Consider the following 22,427-nt stretch of genomic DNA (forward strand, 5'->3'; position numbering starts at 1 on the left):
ATATTGCACAGAATTATTTGGAATTGTATCTATCATCACAGATTCAAAGTAGAAGAGACCTTGGGTCATGTAGGACCCAACTAGCTCCAATAAGCTAGAAAGCATGGGAAAGACAGTCAAATATAAGAGACAGTTGAATCCTAAAGGCCTGCCTGCCAAGGAACACAGTCAGTCTTGCTTGAAAACCTAGTTACCTCCTTCTCCATTAGAATATGCTTCCTTCTGCCAGTGCATATCCAAACGCTACCTTTCTGGCTCAAAGCCAGTTGCTTGGTAAGCAGCCTGCATTTTCCCCCTTTGAAGACTTCCTTCCTTTAACATGCCCTCTCCGGGGATGACCACACAAACTCCAGAACTTACCATCTTTGCCTATCTTACTTCCCCTGCCAGGCACCAAATCAATAAGAACAAAGTTACATCATTTTGGCCCCACTCAACCACGCCCCCACCTAGGTCAATGTCTAATACACTACAATACGGAGAATAAAGCACTCTAGGTTCTCCAGCTTCTTTAAATATATACATCAACTAAAATTCAGTAGGGTTAACAAATTTTGAAAATGATCTATTGATTGCATATAATAGAAATTTCAGAATGCATTTCAGATAAGAATTCCTATTAGATGTTTATTTTTTACTTGGATTCCTGGTCTAGATAAAATTCTTTAAAACTTGGCATCAGTGGCCATCTTGTTACTGATTACCTAGAAATAAGGGTCTCATGATGATTGCATGTCTAAAGTAAATTGCAAGATATTTCTTAATTCCAAAGGTGTTTTTTTGTTTTGTTTTGTTTTGTTTTTTGCTCAGGGAAGATTGCAGAGTTGTAAAAATTACATTGGGGACAGGAAATGCACAGGTTATGGACAAGGAGGACAACTGCTTTGGCTGAGAGATGAAAAGACTCACACATTTGATTGTAAAGCACAGCTGAAAGCTTGGCATCTCTCCGGGCACCCTTCCCTGATACCCAGCCACCAACAGACGTCTCACACCCATTTCTGCTTCGTATGCACCCCCTTAGGAAGGCTGAAAACAACACAACCATGAACATGCATGCAGTTGCTAGGCAAACGAATACACATTCTCCTCGTACTCAGACATCAAAAGAATCAATAGGACAATTGATGTTCCTAAAGATTCTGCCTGCCGCAGATCAAGGACAGTGCAAGGTTAGAGCTCTCATTTGAATCAGAGTAACACACCATTCTGACGTAGTTCACTGAAACATTCACTAAAATATGACTTCTGACAGCTACAACTGTCTCTCAATAATAGAATATGCTAAACATTTATCACAAAACAAAACAAAAGCTGCCTTCCCAATGTGACTTCTGTCCTTTATGTTAAAACATGCTTTGTAACTTGTAAAGTCTCTTCTCTGTCAGTTTCCACATGGAAACTTCATTCTGGATCCTGCCACATGGAGGACCCAAGAATGGATAGTACAAGCTCCATTTAATGAAATGGTGAGGGCTGAAACCATTTATGAGATACACAGGTGAGTCCAAGGCTCTTCACTGGCCAGGTATTCATGACAGATGCCTTTGCTTTGACAGCTGCACACTCTGTGGCGGTTTAGACTACAGAATTGAGTACCGAATACAGTACACAGTACCAAACAGAACCATAAGCCAAGTTGATTTGGAGCAAGTATAAAACCCATAATATGATGCAGGGAAAATTGCTCAGTCAGGAGAAGTGCTTACCTGGCAAGCAGGAGGGCTTGACTTTGATCTTGAAAACTCACAATGAAAAAAGCAAAACAAAACAATACAAAACAATGCAACACAAAACAATTCAATACAATATAACACAAAACAATGCAAAACAAAGTGAAAAAGTCAGGCAGTTATATGCATTATTTGTAATCTCAGCACTGGGGAGAAAGAGACAGGCAAATAGATTTCTCAGGCTGACTGGCCCTAGTCTAACGGGCAAATGCTAGACCAATAACAGGCTATCACAAAATAAAGTGGACGGGAGCCAAGTAACAGTACCCAAGGTTGTTCCCTGACCTTCACATGCACGTGTGCCCCCAACAAACACCCCAGATCCATAATAACTAAGGAAACAAACAAAAAGGAAATTTAAAAACATCTCAAAATAGTTAACTAAAAGGGTTTGCTTCTAGACAACTCTTCCAAGCACAGTAAAAATTAAAACAAAGTAGAATCACAGTTGAAAATACCAAGGAGTGGGGATGGTAGCACATGCCTGTAATCCCAGCACCCAGCAGCCAGGTCAAGGACAAAATGGACTATATCAGATTCTAGTCAAGCTTGGAAACTCTGTCTTAGGGAGGGGAAATAAATCCTGCTCCCTCTGTGCTAGCCTACAGTCTCCAAATGCAATCCATACCCAGGAGCTATGAAATTCCAAAGGGTATTTTTTTAACCTGGCCTGAAGCAAAATAAAGCCATGACCTATATTCTACCGTATCCACTTTCTATTGTGTCTATAATAAATTATTATAATCTCAGTGGCTGGAGAATTCAAATGCGTTATCTTACATAATGCTGGAGGCCAGGGGTCCAACAGTCTCACTAAACTAAAACCCAGCTCATCGGCAGAACTGATTCTTTTTAAGCATCCAGATAAGATTCCACTCGCTGGCTTTGCTGTGGCTTCTAGAATGCCCTGGATTTCTTCACCTACGGCCTCTTCTTCCATGTGCAGAAACAACCATGCAGCCCCTTCTGAGCCTGTCTCCATTATCATGTTTCTCCCTCTAACCCTCTTTGGGAATAATTCCCAGTCTGACTGCTTGAATGAATTGTGTGACCAAATCAGTCCCAGCCAAGCATTCCATTTCCAGTTCCTTACCCTTTAACCACACAACCACAGATTCCATTTTGCCACAAGGATGGCAATCCCTGTCCTGGAGAATAGTGATGTACACCCTGAAAGGGGGTATTCTTTTATCTAACACATCCATTGACTGTGATTTTATGATATGTTCTTTCCGTGTACTTAGCAAACACCAGTATCAGAGAACCTACGTAAACCTTATGAAATGCCTTTCCACTCTGAAAAATAGAATCCTAGCTGCAACAGAATCACGCTCTATAGGGACTAGCCTGAATAGTTATTACTTGGCAGAAAAGAAAAAAAGAAAAGGCTGTAAGTAATGGCAAAGCTTCTAATGCCTCTTCCCGTGACATTGAGAGTTTATCTGCTGGAGGCAGAAAAGCCTTTGTGGTTAGTGAAGCCATGCATAGGAGACCTTCACAGGAACATTAGCGAGCATTAACAGTGCAGAAATCGGAACGACTCTCAATTATGGTAACATAATCCCACCCAGTCTTGTGTTGAGCACAGCCCGGCCATAATAAATTGTAATGTCGCACTATAAATAAGCAACTAAACACTCTGGAAAATAAATATAAAACTTTTTGCATTAAAAATTAAACACAGTCCAACTTCAAGGACGAGGACCTTGTTTTATTCATTCCTGTGTTTCTGTTATGCTCATGACAGTGTCGACAGCAGTTAATATACATCTACAAACTTTTGTTTTTGTTGAAACATCATGTTTAGTTCATGGGATAGATTAATTCAGTGTCTGATGTGCTGAGCACAGAAAATAAGTACACAAGATGGGACACATTATTCAACAATAAATAAATAAAAGTATGATTATCAAGAAAACTCCTTTTAAAAAAAAGCATACCCAAACTCCAGACACATCTGCCATAAATCAATTTCTCTGGCAACAAAAAATAGTTCAATTTTTATGTATTGCATGAAGAATATAAATATTGAATCTGTAGCCATCAATTCTAAAGGCAGATCTGACTACACAGTGTGCTCAAATATATAACTACCAAGAACTACTGATTTCATTAACTTTATCCATAGCTTTGTGATGCAACTTAATTTGCAATGTCCTGAAAAGTAGTTTCTAAATGACTGGTTGTTGGTATTCCTGATCCTTTCCAGGTAGCGCTCATTTAAAGAACAAATGTCTGTAAAGAAAAAGGAAGAAGACAGGAAAATGGGAGAGAGATGAGGGGAGAGGAGGGAGGTAGGGAGGGGAAAGAGAAGAGAGGGAAGGGGATAAGGAGTGGGGAGGAGAGAAGAAAGGAAAGGAAGGGAGAAAAAAGGAGGGAAGAAGAGAGGGTGGAAAGGAGGGAAGAGGAAGGGAGGGGAGGGGATGGGAGAGGAGGGGACAGGAGGGGAGGGGAGGGGAGGGGAGGGGAGGGGAGGGGAGGGGAGGGGAGGGGAGGGGAGGGGAGGGGAGGGGAGAGGAGAGGAGAGGAGAGGAGAGGAGAGGAGAGGAGAGGAGAGGAGAGGAGAGGAGAGGAGAGGAGAGGAGAGGAAGCTACTTTGTATTCCCAGAGAGCATGATATTGGTGCTGGTCAGGTAAAAACCATCACTGATTTATAGCAAGGTAACCCTGGATCTGAAGCTTTTTTTCAGGGGCAAAAATCCCATTAATGAACACTAGCAAACATGGAAACCACATGAACCACCAACCGACACCTTGACTGTTTGTCCGTTCACACAAAAATGCCTCGTACATACATTAAGTATTTAAAGAAGCAACTTTACCTCTAGTCTCCAATGTTCCAAAAACTCATATAGATAGATAGATAGATAGATAGATAGATAGATAGATAGATAGATAGATAGATAGATATTAAAGTTCAGTCACTTCCAAACTTTTTAAAGGATAGTAATTAATTTAGTTAAAATTAAACAGTATCATAAAGCAAAATGTAACAGTTACCTCTTTTTATGTATGAGAATGCAACCAAAACCTTGCATTCATAAAGCATCTATTCTTCTTACAGAAGCATGCATTTTAGATCTTTGGCTTTCAAATACATGTAAAAATAGTTTGACAAATACAGTGTAGAACCATGCTTAAGGAGGACAGCTTAGCATTCCACACAAAAATCAAGCTATAAACTTGAGAAAAGAAGTTGTAATAACATGCAGTGAACTTTATGTAGGTCATATTAAAGTGCTTGAAATCTATAAGACAGAATAAGATAATATACAAAGAAAGACTTCTGTGGCAAGCCTACATTATAAAGCTTTCATGTGCACAATGAGAACAGGGATGCATTGAGAGTAACTTGGAAAACTCCCATACATAATCAAGTCTACCACGAGATTCACCAGAGTATTTTCCATCTTGGCCCCTATACACCTCTGTTCTCTTCTAAAATTCTAAAAATAGCTGAATTTTTCTTTTGGGTTTTGGTTTTAGTTTTTCTCGACAAAGTTTCATTTCTGTGTAGCCCTGGCTGTCCTGGAACTTGCTCTGTAGACCAGGCTGGCCTCAAACCAAGAGATCCACCTGCCTCTGCCTCCTGAGTGCTGAGATAAAAGGGTTGCACCACTACTGGGCAAATACTTGAATTTTTAACAGACATACCCTGAAAGAAATCCCTGGATTGGACCTTGGACTTCCCACTGGGCAGGGAACCCTGACTGCTCTTTGGACTGGAGAGGGAGGGGGAGGGGAAGAGGGAGGGGGAGGAAAATGAAAGGAGGTGGTAATTTTATGAAATATTTTAATAAAATATAAAAAAGAGAAAAAATAAATAAAATAAAAAGAAACTGTCTCCTGCTCTCCTTTTACATAGTGTCCACCAAAGGCTCATTCCTGGGAGCTTGAAATAAAGGAATCCATGGTGGCACTTGCTGTTCACTGTGGGAAAGGAAGGATCAAATGGCATTCTGCCAACCAGAACTCTATGGGCTGTCTTTTTTCACTGCCTATAAAATGGCACCAATTCATGTGTGCAATTAAAATCCAGGAGGCAATTTAAGTTATCTATTGATACTACATACCAAATGACTCCAACACTTATCAGTTGCAGGAACTAAGGATTTACTAACTCAAAGAGCTTCTCTGGGCCACAGTTTTAGGAACTGCACAGCTAGGTGGTTCTGGCTCAGAGACTAAAGAGAACATGTTCAAATTCTGCCCTAAAGCTGGCATCTCAAGACCTTGCTAGTGCTTTCAGCATACTGCCCAAGGTGGCCCTTTGGCATGTCTGGTATAGACTGCTGCTGTCTATCAATACTTCCTTTCTGGCCAGATCAGTCTCCAGGGACAGAATAAGTATGCTCACAACATGGCAAATGGCTTTTACCAAAGCAAATGGCCCAAAAGAAAAGTAGGTATTGCAACATAAGGGTGGCACCCACAGTCATACATCAGCAATCTGCCACCTTCTACAGGACATTCCAAGCGCACGAGCAGGAACAGGCAAACCGTTTAGAGTCTGATTGTTACAACTTTGAAACAAGTTTACAAATGAAAGAAAAATAAATTTTTGATACAGTTTTAGAACTGCTTATTATGGTTTAGATTGTTGTTATATGTGACAATACAGTATTAATATGTGACAATACAGTATTAATCAGGACACTAGAGGACACATTAGTGTTTCATGAAAAGTCCTTATATTTTTGTTGAATGAAAATAATACCACATTTTTAACCAAGACTTACAGCAATTGTTCCATATCAGCAAGTTTTTCATGCATTATTGTGTGTGTGTTATTTTATTGATTTTCTATTAAATGCTTACAATGATAATCACATCATTTTAGTATCAATTTTATTGATGGAGAAGTCAAAATTTAAAAATCAGTTATGCTGGAGTCTTAAAATCAGAGAGAATTAGGATTCCTATCCTTTGATAACCCCAGAATCATGACACTGAGGAGAATCCTAAGAAATTACCTCATTGGCTGAAACTCAGTGACAGGTCTATTGGAATACAATAAAGCATCTTTACTTTTATACTTTCTCAAAACTTCCCATCAGCAAAACTCTTTAGAGCAATGTGGCAATCCAATAGTTTGTTTTCAGATAAGACATGACATCCAGCGTACAAAGACAATTGCCTACCTAGTGAAGTTCTGCATACTGGAAATGAATTTTTAAAAAAAAAAAAAAAAAAGAATGAAGCATGACATTCTCACCCAAATAGCACCGTCTTCTCAATGGAATTTTAAATGACTGCACATACAAAAAAAAAAGGATTCAGCACCCTTCTGTAGGAGGAACTTGTAGTGTGCCATTTTAGGATAACAATCTCGTGAACAGTTAGAGCTACAGATTTTATGCTTGCTGTGTTTTTACCCTAACATACCACGACTATAGCTAACTCTCATTTAGATTTTCAATTCTTGGATAGCTGTCCTAGGGATTTTTCTATTGTTGAGAGAAACACCATGAGCAAAAACAACTTGGGGAGGAAAGAACTGTTTGGGTTTGCACTTCCACAACATAGTCTATCACCAAGAGCATTCAGGACAGGAGCTCAATCAGAAACCTGGGGAAAGGAAGTGAAGCAGGCCCTGAAGAAATGCTGTTTACGGACTTGCTTTGAATGACTTGCTCAGTTGGCTTTCCCATACCACCCAGGACCACCCAGTATAGGTGTGCCACCACCCATAGTGGGCTAGATGCTTGCACATTAATCAATAGTATAAAAAAATAATGGCCCCAAAGACTTGTCTACAAGTCAGCCTGAGGGAGGCATTTTCTCTATTGAGGTTTCTTCTTCCCAAATGACTCTAACTTTACCAAAAACCAGCCAGTACAACTGACCCCTTGTCAGCCTGACACATGAACATATCACTAGAAATTACCTCATATAACCTTTTATTTCTTGTTTGTTCAAAATATGACATGTTAATATCACTGTACAAAACACTTGAAAATGTCCTACAGGTTTTTAAAGTTTCAAACAGTTTAAAAGTTCAAAGTCTCATAACTGTGGGCTCCTATAGAATCAAAAATGAGTAAGATATTTCTTATATACTTTCTCAATCCTAGAGGGAACGTGACCAGAGCACAGCTACAACCAGATCATGGAAAATCAAATTCCAGCATCAGTATCCAATGTGTGGGATTCATTCATGATATTCCTGGCTCCAAATGGCTTAGGTAGCCTCACCTCTGACTGTGCATACACAGCATACATAGCTTGTCTTACAGGCTAATGCCAACCCCACTGCATACCTGCTCTATCCTTCACGATCATCTCATGGTCCCGGCATCTGTACTATGTGGATACCTCTGTATGCTATCACCGACGACGTTCTGGCCTCTCTTCGGGGATTCTGACCACAGGGTGTTAAGACTCAACTTCGATACATAACTCCTCCAATCCTAGGTTCTCTCCTGCAACTGAGGCCTCTCCTGCCTCTCACAATACCAAGCCTCAGAAGTTCTCCATCTCCATAACCCAGTCAAAGCCTGCAGCTTTTATGATACCAAAGCAAGTAACGTATGACCAAGCTTGACTCCAGCTTCCTCCGCAGCCTTGGCCCCACTGGACCCCCTCACTAGTCAGCTCCTGTGTGCTGGCCCTGAGGAAATACTTCCCATAAAAATCCGCCTCCATGCTGCTGCTCTCTCCTTCATCACGTTTGATTTCCATCCCCAACTGACCAGCATCATTTGTTCCATTAAAGTAAAAGCTTCGCTGCGGTGGTTCTAGTCTCTTGTTTATTACAGTTGATTCTTCAATCCCAGCTGACCCAGAAACCATATATTAACCCAAAATATCACATAAGTGACCCTGACAAAGAGTATTTGCTTCCTTCTGAAATTTCATAAACCAGGTCTCCATCATCAGGACTCCTTCAGTTTTTACATCTTCCAAGTTCCCCAAAACAAAACAAAACAAAACAAAAACAAAAAAACAAACAAACAAAAAAAAAAACCATTTACTAAGTTCTGAGGACTCAATAGCTTTTCCATCCCGAAGATCTAAAGCTCTATCCATAGCCCACCACCACCCAGAACATAGTCAAGTTCTGATGGAGATAATACAACTACCGTTAACAATTTTTGCCCTGGTTTTCTTTCTGTTGCTATAATAAATTACAGGCCAATTGGCCAACCCTTCCAAGCACCTAATCAGGGAAAGTCGTGGCAGGACTTCAAGCAGGAACCTGGAGGCAGGAACTAAAGCACTGGCCGTGGAGGTGGACAGCTTATTATTTTTGTTTTATTTTTTTCTCCATGACTTGTTCAGCCTGCTTTCTTGTACTTTTCAGGACCACTCACTCAGAGGTAGCACTGCCTACAGTGGGTTCAGTTCTCCTATATTGATCATAAATCAGGAAAATGACCCTACAAACTTACCTGTGGGCCAATCTGAAGGAGGCACTTTCTCAACTGAGGCTCCCTCTTCCTAATGACACTAGCTTGTGGCTAGCTGACAAAGTGCAAGGAGCAAAATGGCTCTCTGGGTATAATCTTCACAGTGTGTATTTTAAAAGTTAGTCCACCTTTCTGGAAACCCAGAGAATGGAGTGCCTACCATCATACAAATATAAGAATTATTTTTCATACTTATCTATCAATTTAAAATTATGGATAAAACCAAGGTGAAGAAAGAAGTATATAGGTAAGTATTATGGTTCATATTCAAAAGCCAAAGGAAAATAATTGTGGTATTCCAATAGCAGCAGCAGTAATATCAACAAGCAACTAATATGTGATAAGATTTTGCTACATCCTAAGAGCTCTCAAATATTAGGTTAATATACATTACCTCATTTTATCATCATCAAAAATGTTTAATGATTTTCAGAGATGCAGACATGAACATAGAGACATAGATTAAAGAGTATGTCCAGACCCTCTATATCAGCAGTTCTCAACCTGGGTATCACGATCCCTTTGACAAAACCTCTATCTCCAAAAACATTTACATTATGATTCATAACAGTAGCGAAATTACAGTTATGCGGTAGCAGTGAAGATTTTATGGTGGGGGGTCACCACAGCATGAGAAGCTGTATTAAAGAGGCGCAGCATCGGGGAGGTTGAGAACCACTGCCCTAAAGGTATGGGGGTCACCACACCATGAGGAGCTAACCACTGCCCTAAAGGTATTGGGGGTCACCACACCATGAGGAGCTGCAGTAATGGGTCACAGCATCGGGGAGGTTGAGAACCCCGGCACTACACAGGATTTGGTATAGAGTTGCAGTTGAAGATAGTGGGTATCTGTCCACACAAATCCCATTTGGACAGCTAATTACAATTTGCTGGACAACATTGCCTGAAAATGGAGCAATGCAATGCACTGGTATCCACTGGTCCTATTCTGTCTTAGGAAAGTAGCACATGAAGATGTTCAAAACTCGGGTGATTCTTTTGATATGAAATAACATCTCCAACAGAGAGGACTTTGTGGTCGCTTTTGAATATATAAGGTATTCTCGTCTGATGGAGGAAGGTCATTGGTTAAAAAATAAAGAAACTGCTTGGCCCTCATAGGTTAGAACATAGGTGGGTGGAGAAAACAGAACAGAATGCTGGGAGGAAGAGGAAGTGCTCAGATGCAGGGCAGCTCCTCTCAGAGGCAGATGCGATGAAGCTCCGACCCAGGATGGACGTAGGCTAGAATCAGTTTTCTTACTATCCCTCCAAGAGCCCGCAGGCAGGGATGAGGATTGAGATGACTTTTCAAGTAGAAAAAAGTGCAAGTTTAATATAAAACCCCCAATTCTACACATAAAAATATATAACACAAGATCAAGGAAACAAACACTGAAGTGTTTTTTTTTTCTTCAAGCATTACTGGCTATACCTGACCCACTTTAAATTCCTTCTATTCTAAACAATGATTTTATTCTCAGGAGGTCGCCAAACCTTGAATCTCTAGGGTCCCTATTATCTCAAATAGGAAAAAAACTGAAGACAATTCCTATGAAAACCATGCTGCAAAGATTAGCAACAAGCATTGCCATACTAAGATTGTGCAATCCAAAGTCATGAATCAGCAGCTTTTATACACTCACTAAGATCAAGTTTATTTCTTCTGAACACTGCAAAATCGCTTTAAGTAAGAGAATGCTAACTGTGTATTGTTTTAAAGACCTGCAGCTTCTATATACAAGACAACCGAGTTCCACAACTAACTTGAAAGACACAGTAAGATCAGAATCTATTTGACTGCAACTCCTATGCTTCCTGTTCTGAGATTTCATCCGGGACAGTAAAGGATGGTGACCTCCACACACATAAGCACCCCAGCGTCACATCAGATGATGTTGCAGTTAGACTTTGGGAGGAAAGATAATCAGTGGACAGAAAGCCCTGGGGACCTTTGCTACCTTCAAGTTTGTTTTATATTATGGAAAATGATTTTTTCCCTACAAAGAGGGGTAGGAGATGGGAACATTCTTAAATGTTTTCTTCTTTTTAACTGTAGCAAGGGTGTTTCCCACTTGCATTCTTGTAGGTAGAAGGTGATACCTGCTGGGCTTAAGCAGTTCTGCATCTAATAAGAAGTGATTAGGTGCCAGTATCTACTGCCTCTGTACAGTGACTACAGAGTCTAAAACATTCCCCTTCTAGATGGAAGGAAAAGTACATCACAATGATCCACCCATCAATGGTTCAAAGAATCCCTTCTCCTGCCTCTAATTTTTCTTCTGGGAAAATGTAACACTAGGTCACCTCTGAGAATCTAAGGGCCACTGCAAAAGTAACTCTTTAAGATAGTGTCAGGTAGAAATATATAGACCTACTGCTTCTTACTTCCAGCACCAATTCCTTGATACCCATCATTTCTACAGTTCATATCTCCTCCCTGGTTTGATATGGGGATATTCCCACCCTAGTGACTTCAGCTACACACAAAGGCAATTACTCGTGCACACTTCTAAGTTCTTTACTATAAAGGTGGAATTCGGTGTATGTTTCGCCCAAAGATTCTTATATTGCCTCTCGAGTGAATAAATCTACCGCAAAGTAAACCTGAGACATGTTCTCAAAGTCAGCACGTTAACATCCATCTGTTCAAAGGAGCCAGTGCACTAATTCTTTTTATATACAGTCTCTGAAATAGTCAGAAAGTGTGGGCCCAGGTCTATACTTCAGCTTGTACTGGAGCACAACCGTTTCCCTGTTGCCATGGGTTACAAGGATGAGTCGCTCAGAGTCCTCCAGACAACTTGAGGAAGATCTGATAGCAATTTCAGAATGAGGTACATTCTTAGCAATTACCAACTTGCTACAATTCAGTATAGTAAGTGACCAGCTCACAAACTTTACTTAACTCGTTACATGAGAACAGGGACGTGAGATAGGTAAACTCAAGGGGTTCTGTTTTCCTATCAGAAAGCAGCGGTCTCATCACCACCAGCCTCCCACTAAATGATCTACATAGAGGTCCAATCACAAATAGGGGCGAGTAGTTTCAGAATCGATGTATTATATACCAGGGTGATGTATAGCCATCACTAAAATATCTTCTAACCTCAAATCACATGACACTTAGAAGTCTTTATGCTGGGTCCTTCATAGACACACACTTATATTAAAGCGGCCAGAAGGCACAATAACTCTGATATTAAGAACAATAAAAAACAAGCATTTCATTGTACCTATACGTTTATTAATTCTACATTCAAGTTGCGCTTGGACTATGGAAGCATCTTGTTCATGTGTCTGGAAAAAGAAACCGATTCATTCAGGAAATGCCAGAATTGGGAGTCAGGCATGAAAAATGTAGCATCATTCATATACCATCCCTGCTTAAAAAAATGTGCTCAGAACATGCCTTGGTAGCTCCACTGACAAATGAGTTGTTAAATATTCTCTAAATGTTCCCCTGAACATCTGAACCGGATAAATACAACCTCTGGTTCAGTCAATATCGTTTGAACAAATAAGAAAATGAAGCACATTGAAGATGTAAAGCTTCCTAATTGGCTAAACACAAAGATGACGCTGTGGAGTGGCATGGCAATTGTGCTTCCTCTGCTTTGGGTTTGTTTCCCATTCTGTCAGCCGTTTGTCTTCTTCCTAATCCATTCTCTGCCCCCAGGATCCTTCATTCCGTATTAATAATTTAATTTAAAGACAAATGTGCACACAAAGAAAAGGAGGTGGTTTGGATGTGCTCTGAAACTGAGCCCTTCCCTGCATCAACTCCTGACAGCACCGAAAGTGGAGGAAATCACCGACAAGGACCATGTTCCACATGAGAAATACTGTGATCTCAGAAAACTTGACTGCAACAGGATTTCTTTTTTAAGGAAAAAATTTTAAATCCCATAAACCCCTTTTTGGCTAAAGAGAAGGCACCCACACACATGCAAACACCCTTTGTTTTCTCATGATACATGTCTCTTAGATGTCAAACAAAAATTAAAGGCATAACATAATGAGAAAGCATCTAACTCAAGCAAGGCGGGATAGGTTCGATTCTAGCGGCTTGGTTTTAAATAGCAGCTACTAACTTACACCTTCTTGGTATGGCTGTCCCTGTGTCAATGGCCAAAAACAAAAGGCCTGACTTGATAGTATTTTCACATGCTCAGCACCAAAGTCCAATTCTAATTTCACAAGGAAGTTGCTAATGTTCTTCTCTTCTTTGGTAGGGTCAGAACAGCCCATTGGTTCTCTGGACTTCCCACTTGAACCAGCTTGGCTTTCAGGGAGCAAGTACCAGAACCTTAACTATGACCTTTTCATTCTACTGCCTGGCTAGTGAAAACTCAATCAGGTTCCAGAGAAGATAATTACAATAAGAGTTGCATGTTCCTTATAAACTAGAGGAGGGGAAGGGGCTGTTTCCCAAGTCCCCTACAATTAAATGTCAAAGAGGAGGAAAGAGCAAAACAATAACCAGAGAGGGAAGTTTCACTAAAATAAGTCTAGATTTTTTTTTTACAAAGATGCATTTATTTATACCCTTGGCTTATTTGGATTCGAAAATCAGGTTGTCTTTACAATTCATGTGATACTTAGAGCCGCAGAAGTCCGATGCTGACATAGAGTCGCCCAGCTTAGAATGCATTTCTGCACAATCCATGGAGATCAATAGACTCAGGAAACAAATATGTTGATGGATGAGGACTGGTCTGAAAACAAGCAGGTTAAGGTAGCCACGTTGCTGGTTTCATAGGCATTCTCATGCTGGCAGAACCAAAGGGCTACAAAGGATTCCTCCCTTTTTGTGAAGGGGAAAAACGGGAAGGAGGGGAAGAAAGGGACAGGAAAGGAAGGGAAGAGAATGGTGTGGATAGTGAGGAAAAGAAGAAAGAAACAGAGGATGGTGAACAAGAAAGAGAAACCCAGAGAGGGGCGGGGGAGTAGGAAGCAAAGCTATGATGTATGGATGCTAGCCAGCCACCCAGCCAAGTGCTCCATCACCCGCAAGCCTACATCCCCCCCCTTCCAGACTCTGAGCTCAGTAGACTTAGGGCTCCCCGGTGCTGACAACCCTCCTCATAACCCCAGTGCAAGCAATGCCAATGCGTGATGCTCCAAGTAGCCCAGAGCATCCAGCCCATCGGAACCCGCCACTCCCTGGACCATACTGTACTTATCACCCCCTACCCCCCACCTCCGACTTCTCCTTGGCACCCCCATCACTAGTCTCAGGGTAGGGGGGAAGCCTGGAAGAGAGCAGCATGGGGGGGTGTCAAAAAAGGGGAGCGAGTGGAGGAAGCGATCAAAATAATTTTTAAATAATGTGATAATAAATGCTGGGGAAGTGCCAGGGGAGGGTGCCCGTGGCAAGCACCTGGGTAGCACAGCACGCTGTTGCAAATCCCCCAGGCTGCGTGGAGCTGGGCGATTTTCCACAAAAGGAACTTTGCAAGAAGCGCAGCGGTTTTGCAAGGCGAGGAGAGGAAGAGAACGCAGCGTTACCTGGCCGAGGTCAACGCCGGCGGGGCCGCCGAAATCCTCAGGTTTGCACGGTCCTGAGCCACTTGATCGGGTTACTATGGAAATCGTCTTAGGGAGGACGCGGGCAAAGCACGAGCCGGGCACATCGTCGTCGGCCGCCGAGCGAGCGGGCGCGGGACCGGGCGCGGCGCCTCTCCCGGGCCCGGCTCGCTCTTTCTTCGCTCTCGGCCGGGCCGCGCCTCCCCGCCCCGCGCCGCCGCCGCCGCCGCCGAGCAGCCCGCGGGCGAGCCGAGCCCTCGCCGCGCGCAGCCGGCAGCCGAAGCACGAGCTCGCAGCAGCCGGCCTGGGCGGCGAGTGGCGCTGTTTCCCAGCCGCGCAGCTGGGATTTAAAGAGACAGACGCTTCGCGGGGCTCTAAGGGGCCCTGGCCGGGAGGGGAGTCACGCAGCTCGCCCAAGGTCCCTGCCAGAGCCAAAGATAGCCCCAGCACGCAAAGTTTCCTGCGGAGACTGCCCCTGAGAATTGCGTGAGGACCCGCCTCGGTCACCTCTCCTGACTGCAGAACAGGCTGCAAGGAGAGTAAGGGATTTTTTTTTTCCGTCCCTTGGAGACTAAGGGGGAAATGATTTGTATGCTCAACAAGTCATGCACCTATTTTCAGCCGCTCTAGCTTCCGTCCTTGTGCACCGACTTTTTCACTGAAAGCACACAGGCAAACTGGGGGCGTGGGGGCTCTTCGTTTTATGTTAGACTCTAAGCAGGGATGCGTGGTTTGGGGGGAAGACAGTGACAGAAAGATATAGCTGTCAAATATCTTGGGCTTCCCACCACCACCACCCCTCTTCCAGCTAAGGTAGCATCTCCTTTTCTCTCCCCTCCCAGACCTGGAATACGTGCTTAAAGGTACAATCTAGAAGCTACTCCAGCATTACCCAAAGGCTCACCTTTCTCTAAGTGGCTTTTCCCGGGAGCTAGGAACACAGGAATGGGGGGGGGGGGGGAGTAGCAGAATGAAGACACTAGTGATCTCTTTCTTTCTACCCTAACTCAAAGCCAGTTCTCAGTGAACAGCTCCTTGGATGTTGGAAACAGAATGTGCCAAGCAACGTGCATGGTTTGCTACCACTGCGCACACGTAGATCCAGAGAAATTACAATGCAGTAGCTTTGTTTCCTATGCTAACCATCCATTTTCGCTGCCTTACACAGGGCCCAGGATCTTTGTAGACCCAGTTCAACTCAAACTTGCCCCCTGGAGGAGAGGCAGAAAGAGAACTCTCTTGAGATACCCAGGGTGGTAGATGTTTCATGAATAACGACAGTACTCTATAACTGGGAGGAGGGAAGGTGTCCTTGGGAGGGGCGATCCTGTAACTAGATCATCAACACCTGGCAAGCAGGATTTACACTTTACCCCTCTCTTTCAGTCTTGGACTTTATAAATGTTATGAGCTGGGAACATAGCAAGGGAGATAAAGAGATACCTTCCCATCCCAGGGTATTCTGCTTCCCTCTTGTACCTCACTCTCCACTCTCCTCCAGACCTCACGCCCTACCATGCAACCTTCATGTTCTTTCTTCGTCTACCTCTCCTCCAGAGGAAACCTTTCAAACAATGAAATGTGCCCTTCCAGGTCCCTACGCCCTTCAAGAACGTGAGCACGTTCTTATTATGATATGGGACAGTGGCTAACAAAACGGCATCATAACAAAACACAGAAAATGCTGTAACAACACACCCGAGACACTATAACATGTCAACAACGTAATCTTATTACTCACGGATCTGGGCTTGGGAGTCCACCACCTAGCTGGCCAGCTGGACTGGTTGCTGCCTCTTTGATGATGTTTAGCACGTGTCTTCCTCATGAGGGAACGTGCTTACGTGCTGGATCGTCTCTTGTCTCTTAATTCTGTTCACCAGGGTCAACACCTAATGGCTCCACCTGTTGATGCTGTTGCACTGACGAAGGTTTCAACACAAAATGTGGAGGGACACCAACCCTCAAGGCCACGCCAAGCTGTTCTCAACCAGTAGCAGGTCACATTGCCTGCAGGACTTACTAAAGCAAAGATTCCGGAGTTCCCAGGACCACCTTACCATGTTCTAGGTAGCACATAAGCATGTATGTTCCCAACCAAATCTGGCATGATGTTTTGCTGGTTTGAGAACTATACTTTGAGAAACAGTAGCAGGGAGCTTTTCAGCTCTTGGTCCTTTTGCCTCTTCATGCCCCACACCTTCCCAACAGCACCAGCAGGGGAAAGTTACTATCTGTGCTATGTAGTTTTTCTATAGGACACATTTGCTTCCTCTTTCATAGTCGCTGCTCCCTGTCAGGAATTCTGTGCCCCAAGAAGTTTGCGTCTATGTTCCCCCCACTGTATCCAACTAACTTTTACTCATCTTTTAAGAGGGCACTTACTCAGAATCTTCACCAAATACCTGCAGGTCCCACACCTAAATTTGGGGGGTCACTCCCTTGTGACATCTCTGTGCCCAACTGTCACACAATAGACATTATAATAATATGTTTATTTCCCTAGGCTGTGTGGGTACTGATAGGAGCTCATTTGACCTCCCTATCCAGGTGCCAAACCCCTAACTCAGTTGGTGGGGCACAGCAGGAAGTAAAGGAACCATCTGATGTTTGGTGAACACATTGCTAACCAAAGTCAAAGCTAGTTAATAGTGTTAGAAAAGACAGAGGGCTGAAGGGGACATCAGTGTTTCTGAACTGCTAGTATGTATCAGGTACGGGTTACATGCTAAATGAGTTATATTGTGCATTCACCCAAACACCCTTGCAAGATAATCACGTGTGTGGAAACTAAGGCTTTCTGAAAGTTAAGTAGCTTGTTCTGTGTCACATGGCTGCTACAGAGGTGGGGGTGGGGCAATATGCTTTATAATAAGCTGACAGTTTTCTGCAGTTCTAAAGTGAGATGTGGCTTCAGTTCATATTCGCGAGGGGTTCCTTACTTTAGTTGAGGCCACTGAACCTCTGTCATTCCGCCCAGGAAGGCTTTGCCACCTTGCATCCTGGGCTAGAAGGCTCTGTGACATCATGACAATCCCCTGACTCAACGGTCTCATGGTGTGTGTTCTTCCCAGGCTCATGAAAAGGGTTGTTTGGGTGACTGATTGTAAGTTCTGTGTCATCCCTCTATACCTGTGTTCCTGAGCCTGAATACAGTGTAAATGTCTGGTACAGTTGATGAGACTAGACAGGTAAACCTCTGCTGTAGAGATGGGGCCAGGGGACTTTGTTCATCTGCTTCTTCTGTGCTACATTTGACTTAATAGAGAGTGCCATTAGAGTGGTAATCTGTGAATCAATTAAAAGAATAAGAAATCAAATTATTTGTACCCCCTTGACACACTTCCCCAACAAGAAATAGACATACAATGTAAACAAAAGTAAATTTGATTGTATGTGTGTGTGTGTGTGTACAGCTATTGATGGTAGTGTTTAATTAAGAATTTAGATAATTTACTCCAAAATTACAAACTCAGAGACATTAGGCTCCAACCAATATAAACTTGGAACCTATATTATGACTAGGGAAATACATCAACATAGAAAGTTTCTTTCCTTGAGTACAGTACCCTTTACAGAGAAGACGAGGACGCCATAATAAGCTTACAGTTGCACAGGGTATTTAGGGTAGCAGTGCCTAACATTATGGCATATTAGAATCCCTTGGGGGAGCTCTCAGACTCGAAATGCACAGGTTCCATCTCAACCCAATTATACTGGAACCTCTGGGATCTGAAATCTAGGCATGAAGGTGGTTCAGGCTTGCCAGGTGGTTCTAATGGGAACTCGGGATCGAGGGCCACTTCTTCAGCGCGAATCTCCAGTGGCATCTGCACCTGGCTGCTCATTAGCGCTTGGAGAACGCTACAGACTCTCAAGCCCACACCCACCTGCAGAGGTTTGGAGTTACTGTCTGTCCTCTCTGTATTTAACGTCTAAGGAGGCTGATGTGGAGTCAGGGTTAAAAGTCACTGTCTCAAGCCAATGCTTCTAAAATCAGAGTCCGCAAACAGTAGCGTGAGTGTTGACTGGGAGATGCATTAAAGATGCACCCTCTCACTCCCGCTCCAAATCGACAGGTGTTCAGGGCGGGGTCCATTAATCTGCAATTCCACAAGCCCTCTTAAGCGCTCTAATGCACAGTGAGTTTGGGAACCGATGATTCACAATATAGAACTAGTGATACTATCCTCTTCCAGTTTGAGAGCCAGCCTTATCTTCAGCAAACACTACAGGCCTCCACTCGAGCATCTAACTATCATTTCTGGCCGGTTTCTGCTGTTGCTGATGCCGCAGGTCCTAAAAGCCCACTTTGAGAAACACTGTTCCATGACATGTTGGGCTCTACAATTAAATATGAAGAAATCTAAAAGCAGTTTTCCTCTCTAAAGGAATATCCCAACATAAAGTCAAAGTGTGATTTTGACTTTGCTGCTCTGTCAAGAGAGCAGCTTTTGGGTTCCCAAAATGCCCTCAGCAGAATAAGGGTACTTGCCTTCATCTTTAACAACCTGGGTTAAATGTTGGGGTCCAGATAATGACTTCTGTGAGTTGTCCTGTGAGCTCCCTGTCACACATGCACCCCAGGTTCACACACACAGTAAATCAATAACTGTGAATGGGTAGAGAGTAAGACACCTTGGAGCAATCAGCCCTGAATGGCTGTCATTATCACATCCCTCTGCAACTGCAGAGAAGACAAAGTGGAAAGATTGCGCGACCCGGAGGATGGCGGATGAATCCGAGGGCACAGCAGGCTCGGTGTACATACGAACTCATAGAGACTGTGACAGCACACACAAGACCTAAAGAAGTTCAAACCAGACATCATCAAACCAGGCAGCATCCCAGCACCGAGATGGGGAAGTGGACACAAAGTCCCACCCCTAATCAAGAAGTTCTTTCTAAACAATAGCTTCTGAGAGAGGGAAAATCTGTGTTCTTCAAATACAGTCTCGGGGCGGGCCTCGTGCTCAGAGATAGTGAGCACACACAAAATAAACTCTATGAGTTGTTATGTTTTTGTTGTTTGTTTGTTTGTTTTTTAAGAGATAGGAGAAAATGAAGTTGCATAGATTTGGGCGAAAGATCTAGGAGGAAAGAATATAATCAAAATATACTGCATGAAACTTTTAAAATAAATAACCGGCAAACAGACTTTTAAACGTTTTAATCTTAGTTTATGCATATCCATGTTTTGCCTGCATGTTTATATGTCCACTACCTCATGGAAGTCAGAAAAAGGCATTAGATCTTCTGAAATTGGAATTACAGAGGGTTGTGAGTCCGAAGGTAGGTGCGGAGAACTGAACTTGGTCAGTAAGAGCGGGAAGTGGGTTTAACCGCTGAGTCATTCTTCAGCCCTGAGAGTAGCTTTTAAGAAGAAAACTCTTGCCCCTAGTTCCCCACAATATGAGGATGTAGAAGGATTCTGTATGTGTGTGCACGCTATAGCTCTGACTTAGGAAGTGGCCGCTAAGTGTTGGCCTGTGCAACTGAAGTCCTGGGTACCTGAGACCTAAGTCAGTTCTGAAGAGCTTCTTGGCTGTACTAGACGGCAAGCAAACCTCCGGAAAAGAGACAAACCCTCTTTTCCTCAAACTAAACCACTTGAAGACTTGAGAAGAGAGCTAATCAAGTTTGCGGTTTCTGGCTGCACACACGAGCCCCCACCTGCCTTGCTGTGCTTCCCTGCTTGCAGCTGCTCTAAGGGGAGAGAAAAAAAGATCTGCGTTTTCTTGAAAGGCAATTGCTTTTCTTCTCGACAATTTAGACTGAGAGTAGCTATGTAAACCCCATCTGTCCCGAACTAACAAACGTTAAGAGGACCCTTGGTTCCCACAGGCCAGGCTTCCTTCCAGGGGAAGGAGCGTGGTAGAAGATCGTCATGTCGCTAATCTTAGCCTCTAGTCAGACAGCCGAAGAGAACTCTGCTCAAAAGAAGACACCCCCAGACTGTGAAATCGCCTTTCATCCTTTGAGCTGCTTGAATTGATTTCAGGCTTCTAACGTGAATTCTTGGAGGGGGACCTGTCAGGTTTAAGCTCTTCCTTCCAGCTTGGGGCCTCACCTCACCTCGTCTTTGCCTTGAGAAGTCTTCAGACTGCAGAACCGCGTTTCCTTCCTGGGAATTTTTTTGGAAATCAATAGACTCTCTCTGTCTTAAGAGATGGGAGCACCAAGGACAAGACAAAACATCAGGTGCAAAGTTGCTGACAAGACAAACGCCTTTCTAAGGGGGTTCTACCAGGGTGTGTTTGCCTGGGCTTTTGCAAATAGTCCCCACGTTAATTACCGCATCGGCTGCTGAGCTGCTTACTCCGGGCTGTCTGAAGTTTCGAATGAAATCTCCTTCTACTGTGGCTAGAGGAAACAACAGTCATCGCCAAACTGCAAAATATCACCTAGATTTCTTTTTTTAAAGTCAGATCCATTTTTTAAAAAAAGGCGTTGCAGCTCCCAGAAGTGTAACTAAGTTGCTTGGCTGAACAGGGAGCTGTCTGTGGCCTTTAAAAATATCAATTGCCAGGGAAAACCGAAAAGGGAACAAAAAGTAGATAGAAAACGATGTGGAGCAAGGGCAGGTAAGAATACTAAGGAAGGAGGCTCCCGTTCGTGGCATGGGGTCTCCATTTGCAAGGTGCCAATTATAAACGAACATCTGGGACTGTTTTGTTATGAAGTTGATATCCTTGTAAAAAATAAATAACTGCTTCTTTGTCTTCCCATCAGATGATTCTCAAGGACAGGTTTCTACCTGAATTGCATAGTAGTGATGGGGTTTCAAAATGCATCATCTTGTTCTTAGAGGATTGACTGCTCTCAGGAGACTACCATAAGAGAATATACTGTTCTTAGGAGACGACCCTATATGAGCTGCTACATAAGGATAAGAAGATGTTAACACACAGGAGTGTCTGTGTGCATGCGTGCATTTGTACAGACACTTGAGAGTGCCATTGTGAGGACGTGTTAGGGAGAGGCACACAGAAGTAAATGCAGATGCGTTCTAATAGGATGGTAACTTCTCTGCAGCTCTGAATGTGTTTCAAAATAAAAAATTAAATGGAAGATTAGATCAGAATTGTGTGGTAGTTCACTTCTGTGATCCCAGCACTCAGAAGGTTGAAACAGGAGGATAGCTGGGAGTTTGAGGACAGAGTGAACTGCACAGTGAGTTCTAGGCCAACAGAGTGAACCCTACCTTTAAAAACACTAATAATAATAATAATAATAATAATAATAATAATAATAATAATGATGATGCAAAATAAGTTACCCACAAGTATAATAACATTTAAAATGAGGTTCCTAGCCGGGTGGTGGTGGTGCACTCTGGGAGGCAGAGGCAGGTTGATCTCTGTGAACTCAAAGCCAGCCTGGTCCACAGAGCGCGTTCCAGGACAGTCAAGGCTACACTGAGAAACCCTGTCTCCAAAAACCAAAAATAAAATAAAATAAAAATAAAAAACGAGGTTCCTAGGAAATTGGCACCTGCTCCTCTCTTCGACCATGACTGATGCCATTTGAAATTTCCTGCTTCATGGAAATATCTGCTGGAAACTATGGGCCTGTAGGCCGAAGATGGATGCCCCAACGGTACAGAGGAACTTTGGGTGACTGTCCAGGCAGTGAGATGTCTCTGTGATTTCTAGAGTTTTTTAAGTTGCTTACTTCCCATTTACTTAGGTAATATTATATCCTTCTGGAGTCTTTGATGGAGTTGAAGAATAGATATATAGTTATAGTTGTT

General features: G+C 43.0%; 1 protein-coding gene across 5 annotated transcripts in view; it reads right to left on the reverse strand.

The window, feature by feature from the left end:
• Positions 1 to 14,927, reverse strand: part of Nav3 (neuron navigator 3) — a 686,168-nt gene extending 671,241 nt beyond the window's left edge. For all 5 annotated transcript variants that reach the window (XM_057757535.1, XM_057757536.1, XM_057757534.1 and 2 more), the window contains exon 1: positions 14,657 to 14,927. The gene's annotated coding sequence lies outside the window, so the exon portion shown is untranslated. The remainder of the gene's footprint in view (positions 1 to 14,656) is intronic.
• Between the last annotated feature and the right edge of the window lie 7,500 nt (positions 14,928 to 22,427).

The sequence above is a fragment of the Chionomys nivalis genome, chromosome 25 (assembly GCF_950005125.1).
Source record: "Chionomys nivalis chromosome 25, mChiNiv1.1, whole genome shotgun sequence".
In the NCBI taxonomy this organism is placed as follows: domain Eukaryota; kingdom Metazoa; phylum Chordata; class Mammalia; order Rodentia; family Cricetidae; genus Chionomys; species Chionomys nivalis.